Source organism: Hippoglossus hippoglossus, chromosome 3 (assembly GCF_009819705.1).
Source record: "Hippoglossus hippoglossus isolate fHipHip1 chromosome 3, fHipHip1.pri, whole genome shotgun sequence".
NCBI classification, from domain to species: Eukaryota; Metazoa; Chordata; class Actinopteri; order Pleuronectiformes; family Pleuronectidae; genus Hippoglossus; species Hippoglossus hippoglossus.
In genome coordinates, this window is record NC_047153.1 from 29,650,292 (window position 1) to 29,658,697 (window position 8,406).

Here is an 8,406-nt window from a genome sequence, read left to right on the forward strand (position 1 = left end):
TTGCTTCCCAATAAAATGCCAACTGAGTGTATTATATATCATTAATGCAAAATACATGTGCAAGCAGCTTTTCACTGGTCAATTTGGATCAGTTCTACAAGCTTTCACATGTATTTGAAATGTTAATCTATGAAGAAAACAGCAACTAAAGCACTAAAATGAATACAGCAGCTCCTCTGAATTGTGAAGGAGAGGTATAAAGTTAGTAAACATGTGAATTATGGCTCTTTGACAGGAGCTGCATCTTATAACACAGTCTGTTGTTGTTTTCAATCAATCAATCAATCAATCAAATTTGATTTGTATAGCCCATATTCACAAATCACAATTTGTCTCATAGGGCTTTAACAGGGTGTGACATCCTCTCTCCTTAACCCTCAACAAGAGTAAGGAAAAACTACCCCAAAAAACTTTTAACAGGGTAAAAAGAACGTAGAAACCTCAGAGAGAGCCACATGTGAGGGATCCCTCTCCCAGGACAGACAGAAGTGCAATAGATGTCAAGTGTAAAGGAGAACATCAGAAAGATAAGGGTATTAACAGCATTGATTAGAATAAACACTTTGGAGCATAATGGAAGGTCAATGAATTGATGGATTATTGTCAGTAATGGTCGAGTATCTGAGGAGAAATATTATAAATCAAGCAGTCTTGTTGTAATCATAGTCCATGGTCAGCAGCCACCACGATCATGATCCAACATCAAGATCCGATGCCACCATAGTCCACAATCATGATCCACTGCCGCCATCAGGATCCACCATCAGCTGCCACCTCGATCGTGGTCCACCACCATTATCAGATGCCAACACGATACAGGATCCGCCATTATTATCACGATCAGCCAGCAAGACACAGGATCCGCCATTACGATCACAATCTCTGATACGCAATCCACCATCATAATCCACGATGTGGCCGCAGCCGCGGCCCTGGATCTGCGGACGATAAGGCAAAGGGACTCCTGGGAAGAAGTCAAGTCAGTAACATGTATTGATGAGATTTTAATTTCTTTGATGTGATAAGGATGGAGAAGAGGAAGGAGAAGCTGGAAAGAGAAGCTCAGTGTGTCATGTGTCCCCCGACCTTCTAGACCTTCAGCAGCATAACTAAGAGCAGGTCTAAGACAAGCCTGGACCGGCTCTAACTATAAGCTTTATCATAAAGGAAGGTTTTAAGCCTACTCTTAAACGTACAGATGGTGTCTGCCTCCAGAACTGAAAGTGGGAGATGATTCCACAGGAGAGGAGCTTGATAGCTGGAAGCTCTGGCTCCTACTCTACTTTTAGAGACTTTAGGGACGACAAGTAAGCCTGAATTCTGGGAGCGCAGTGCTCTAGTGGGGTGACATGGTACTATCAGCTCTTTGAGGTATAATGGTGCCATATTATTAAGGGCCTTGAAGGTGAGGAGGAGAATTTTTAATTCTATTCTAGATTTAACCGGAAGCCAGTGAAGTGAAGCTAATGTGGTCTCTTTTCTTGGTTCTTGTCAGGACACGTGCTGCAGCATTTTGGACAAGCTGCAGAGTCTTTAACGACTTACTGCTGGAGCCTGATAATAAGGAATTACAATAATCAAGTCTGGATGTAACAAAGGCGTGGACTAGTTTTTCTGCATCTTTTTGAGAAAGAATATGTCCGATTTTTGAGATGTTACGCAAGTGAAAGAAGGCGGTACTAGAAATTTGTTTTAAGTGAGAATTAAAGGACAAATCGGGATCGAAGATCACTCCCAAGTTCCTGACTGTTTCATTGGAAGCAAGGGCAATGTCGTCTAGCGCAGTTATATAAAATAATAAATGCTGCACCAACATTTGTTTTAAATGTCTGTTTATTATATGGTAATAACTGTTGGGATTATGCAGGAAATGTAGCTCTTGCTGTGTGTCACAGTTTGGAAAAGTAGAGACTTACCAGTTTGTGTCAATGCTACAAAAACCGTGAGAAAATCCTTTGTTGTAAAGTTATTTTTTCGGGATGATTTCTCATTCTTGGGCTACTTTGGAAGTAATTCCACTGGTAGCCACAAGATGATGCCCATTACTCTACTTTTCTCTGCCAAACCATGAAAAGCAGGATCAGACTGCTGACCACATGTGCAACAGAAAAATGGAAACAATCTCTGGCTGGATTGACTATGGATACCTTCATTGTGACTGAATGGGATCATGAATATATGTTCTAAAATATGTCAGCAACAACATGGATATTGTTTTCATATAAATGTAAATTGATGAAGCACAAGTGACCATTTGCTCTTGGTCCGCAGGAAGATGTGATCCACTAAAGAAAGTTTTTCATATCAATACAACCCCTCTGCCTTTTATGATTCTGATTATAAAAAAGATAAACTGTGCATGTAGTAAGGGAATCTGAAGAATCTAATTGGCAATAAAAAAAAAATCAATACAGCAAAGCATCCAATAGTATTTTTTGTTGGACTTGCCCTGACTGGCAAAGAGTCTGATCTTGCAAACTTCTCATCTCCACTTTGTAACACAGGTTTTCTGTTACAAATGTCGCCACCAAGCCCAAACTCCTCCACAGCCACAGGGGGAATTATACAACTGTTTTCACAAGCTGAGCAGAACTAACCGAGATGAGTAAACTGAAGTGTGATGGGTTTCAATTAACACACTTATTTAGGTGTCCAGGCCCCCTACACATGAAAGAACAAGTAGGGAGGACATTAAGCCTTTGAAGGGCTCTTAGTTTGTATTACGCTTTGAGTCAATACAAGACTAAAATTAGTTCCACATTATTTTTGTGCAGTTTATTCTTATTTTATAAGCTTTGTCATTTATGCTTATATATGAGATTATGTCTTTTACCTTTTTCTTTCAACTGTATTTGTTCCTTCTCACCCTCATCTGTTTTCCCTTTTTTTGTGTGTGACTTGTTTTTGCTCTTCATTGATCTATGTAAAGCATCAGTGAGATCCTTTGAAAGCACTTCATGAATAAATAAATGAAGTACCATTCATATGTTCTTCTACTTCTTCTTCTTTGTTCGGTTTATTGAAGGATGGCAAACAACATCAAGATGCATCCAGTCACAAGCAAGAAAGTATTGCACCTGAAATAAAAAAGTTAGTGTTCTTCAACCCCTTTGATTGCAGTCATTACCCTGGTTTCCCTTGAAAGTACAATACCTCTTTAATTTTTACATCCAAAGACTCACAATGAGTTTATAAGAGATACTGAACCAAAGTTCCAGTTTTTTTTCCCCTCATCTATTTCTTTAGCATAAAACGGGGAAAATGGTTTTGCCTTTTGTGTGGAAAACAATTATATGTCAACAGCTGTTGCAGAGATATAGGGATCCTAAAATGCTTTGTCCAGATGGAATAATAGAGACATCAAACAATGTCCAAAACAAATTATTTCAAAGTTGCGTGATGATTGAGTATGGTACAGACCTAAACACACCCAAGGCAGCACTAAGGTGTATTTAAAAATGTAAAAGTTTAGTTTCCCCTGAAGTTTGAGTTGACTGCAACCTCATCTACCTCTCTTGACATCTGTGCCCCACACTCACCTGTGTGAGCAGTAATATAAACTACAAAGAGTTCGATGAGTTTTCCTGATGTCACCCTGATACCACATGGGGAGTGGCCGCCTTCTGGAAGAGACCGGCTGCTGTTTGAGGCCATGCCTCAGCTGCTTTGACTCTTTAACTCTCTTAAGATTAAGCAAATATTGAATTAACTTTTAAATTGGGCAAATCCAGAAATTCGAAGTGTTGAAAACAGTTTTTGCTCAGAAAATCTCTAAACAAACTAACAAACAATAAATACAGAACATTGAGTTCTCAGACACAGCATGAGGCCTGTATACACAGTGTGATCTGAGCAGCCTAGTGTGGCAGATATAAAAGGAGATCACAAGGCCGTGCTATATCGACTCGGAAAAATCTCCTCCCTCTGCCTCCATAAAGAGCCATCTGTGGTCAGTTCAGCAGATCAAACCACTGAACAGAACAACGTTGACATGCCAAGTGTGGCTGCCCTGCTGAAACAGTTGCCCGGCCTGTCACACCAGTGTGGAGCAGACGTTGGCCCTTTACGAAAAATCTAAACAGCCTATTGCTCCCATCTGTCATCCCTGATCACAGCTGTAAGAAACACAACCTGGAACTTTCACTGATTTCTTGAACTCGTCATGTTTCTGTTTGAAAGACTTTCTTTTCTCAAGTCAGTAATGCTAGTGAATCCTATAGAGTCTCAGCCATGAAGTAGGTGTCTACTGGAGTCAGCCAGGTTTCAACAACTTCTGAAATTGTTTTGTTTGAATGAATATAAAAAATCACTCATAAAAGACACATATACTCATCAAGCTCCTTGTCAGGAATGCCTGTATACATGCTTATTCATGATATTATCCAGTCACGTGCATGACAGCAACGCATGGACCCATCCTGCCTTGTGTCAGCAGTCAAGGTTAGTTGTGGTAATGGTGTGAGGAAAAGAAAATATTCTTGACACACTTTGGGCCTTAATATTAATCAATCATGGTTTAAATGTCACAGTTTATCTGAATATTATTGCTGAACATGTTTATCCCTTTATATCCACAGTTTATCATCTTCTAATGGACACTTCTAATAGGATAATGGTCCATTTCATAAAGTAAATGTCTCAAAACTGGTTTCCTGAACATGACAGTGAGTTCAGTGAACAGTTTGAACAAACTACAGATAATATGCACATTAGGTTGGCTCAGAGAGGGGTGTGTAATTACAGGACAACCACAATGCTCTGTTCAGGTAAATACATACAAAAAAGAATTCATAACAGCTGCACAACATAGAATAACATAAAACGGAACATGAACAAACACAGTGAAAATCACCTCTTAACAACAGAAACTAACACACAACCGAAACAGATAAAAACCATTAGAAACTGTGACGAGACCACTGCAGTGATACTTAATGTATTATTTATCCATCACTCAATGTACATTGATACAGCTTTAAGAGGGGATCTCTTTTTTTGTAGAATATAGGACAAGATGTTGAATATCCCTTGTACTTTTGAAGATCTTCTGCACAATTTAAGTTACCAACTACCAGTAGATGTTAGCAGGGGTTAGCAGCCACCAGTGGATGTTGTGGACATAACTTATCTTAGCACCTTTGTGTCATCAGGTGTTTCAGCCTTTTAATCACTACCTCTTCTAAGGCAGGCCCACCGCAGGTTGATCAGACCTGGGTGCATGTCCATAGCATCTTGGGCCCAGTTGGGCTCTTACCTCCTGATCCAGAGCCATTGGCTGCAGCGTTCTGCAGTGTGTGATGTTTCTTTTTATGGTCTGGCGCAGCACTTGTCCATGGATCCCCAGATCAGGCAAGTACGGACAGGAGAAACAATTACAGTGAACAAAAATTCTTTCTACGTAGATATGGGCATGTTACTGCTCTTTTTAATAAACTTGACTTCGAGTTAAGACATCCAGATTTGAAAGAGTGTCATTCCACAAGTTAAAGCAAGCAGTAGCATTTTTGTTCCATCACTGTTCTGTATGTAAGAATATGTGCATTTAAATCAGGGAGTGTATGTGTTGTGTTTTTCGAACACATAGTTTAATACAGTATATACTGCATGCACAGTATGTGTGAAATACCCTTTCATCATAAGGTTTTTATCTGGTTGTCTGTGTGGGTGTGAACTTCAGTCATTCAGGATTCTGGTCTTGTTTAATTTGAACCCCTACAAGGAGTTTTAAACTGGTTCTGAAACGGTCTTATCTTAATATTGCTGCCACTTTATAACGTACAACAGCAAATGAAACAATCAGGGACAATCAGTTAGCAAAGATGTGGTTGTGGATAAGACACAATGAGTATTAGCTGGGGGTCTGTGACAGGAGCTACACACCAACTCACCACCCTGACCTCTGTACCTTCCCCTCTCATTTCAATACCTATACAGGTCACACTACATCCTTAGGCACTGGAAGTGGAGGTGACGAGGTGGTGATACGTTTGAAAATGGAGATATCTGCTCACACACTTTACACAACCTGTCCTGGAAGTGATTCATAGTAGTGCACTCAGTAGCTCACAGAAAGACTTTTTACCTGTATTGAGAAAAGAGAGAAGTTCAAACCCCTGGCATCTTTCTCACCTGCACACACATGCGTGCAGTAGGCGTTAATGTTGGATCATCGCCGATGGAAATTTACACATATGGTTAAACACACTGTAGCTGCTTTCAGAAATGCACTCAACTCCAGATAGTGTCCTGATATTCTCCAGAGAGGTTGTATGTGAAAATGTCAGATTGAGAGGCTCTTGTGCCAGTCTCCAAGTAAAAACTCTGGATAATATCAAAGTGAGCTCATGTGAGACCACAGCAGGAGATCCTCTGGAGGATGACATTTCTAACACGTGACATAGGCAAAACTGAATCAAACTAAAGGAATACAAATGTCTCAGGATGAAAAGGCCGAGCCATACATTTTGAAGGTCCAAACAAAGATGTCAAAAGAGCTTTTGGTGATAAGGACTGACATCGGCGTCGATGTGCTGTAAACAAAATCACGTGATCTCAGCAGCGGAATTTATACATTACATCCTTCTTCTCGCCTGAACACTCCAGAGATTTTTTTATTGTTGCGAACACGGCTGAGCAGAGAATCACCTGCTGCATTCTCCAAATGTGAAAAGCAAACTCCAGAGAAATTGTCCATTGTGCTGAGATTCTCCAGAGTTCTGAAAACAGCTATTTGAACTTAAGAATTTGTTTTAGATCATCCTACAAATACTTCTGAAGAAGCAAACTTGCAGCTTTAAAGCCTCCACTCTGCTATCAGCGATTCCACAGGACTTCAGAAACTGGGTGCAGGGATTTGCTACATTTCAGCCAGAAGAGCATTTGTGATGATAATGGGTGATAAAACTTAACTCCAAGTTGGTATTCCAGTTCATCCAAGGGATGTTAAACAAGAAACCCATTTTTATAACCAAAAATATTGACGATTTCCTTCCATTGGGGCTAAGACAGCCAAACCAGGAAAAGCAGAGCCAGACCAAAAGCAGACCAAAATATCTTCAGAGGTGTCCAAATAGTTTTCTATATAACAATCTTATAATTTTCCAATTGTCAGAGTTGTCCAGGACCTTATTTGTTGCTACTAGACCATTCAGAATCAGGGCCCTGGAGGTCCTGGGTCAACGGTTTGGTTCAGCACCCACTGTGACTCCTCCTGACTGATGCTTTGTTGCAAGGCTGATCTTATAGAAACAAGTATATCAAAGGTGTAGAGATTTAAAGTCCATTCTTGACTCAAGATTTTTTTTGTCGACTCCCGTTTACATTGTCAAGGAGGAACTTTTAGGTTAGAGATATATTACATATATACATAGATATACTTGCTTTTCGTCGGGGGATTTGATGTATCGTGAACATAATTGTTCACATACTTTCTTCCTACTATGCATGCACCACACATTACTGGAGAATTCCAAGAGAAGTCACACCACAGAACTCAGACATAATAGAACTTCTGGATTTGCATTTTGTAAATAAAAAACATTGGAGGAGGTTACCCTATGGTGACTTAGATCATGGCGGAAAAAGCCATTAAGGTGCCATCATAGATGGTACGTGAGGCCTTACAGCATACTATTTAGTTTGTTTTGTTTCGCCACTGTTGTTGCTGACGACATGCTTATTACCTATTCTGTCATGTCCTGCCCCTACACACTTTGCATCTTGTGGATGCATCTTGACTTGTACGACTTTTGAAGACTTGTACGACTGACCATAATGGGCAGACGTCGCTTAACGCAAGTAGGCTATATTTAACCACAGTGTGAGCATTACCCTCAAACCAAGTCTGAATCCCTCACACAGTATTTTGAAGTTAGACCCGCAAAAATGTCTTCAGAACGACACAAAACACACACACACACACACACAAACAAACACAAACACACGTGCGCACACACACATCTTTGTACATTTATCTTAGTGAGGACACTCATTGGCAAAGTGCAGTCCCTAGCCCCTTATCCTAACTCTAACCATTCAAACTAAATGCCTAACCCGTACCTAACCCTAATTCTAACCCTTACCCTCAAACAGCCAATTGAATTTGCGAGGACAAGTCGAAATGTCCTCACAATGACGTTATTGAACCAAAATTGGCCCTCATAACTATAGATAGACATGCACACACACGTACACGCGCGCGCGCGCGCGCGTAAAAGCCAGTTCTCTGCCCTTTTTTTCCTTCAGTTAAAACCACGTGTAGGGTTTCAACCCCGGCAGTGACAGACAGCTTCACCGACCAATGAAAAGGCAGAGATTTCTCGGTCAGAGCGTAACGGGGCCAATGTGACACCATTAAAGGTCGGTCCACGCTGCGTGGGCGTGTCCTACACTCCAAAGTCACTCCAG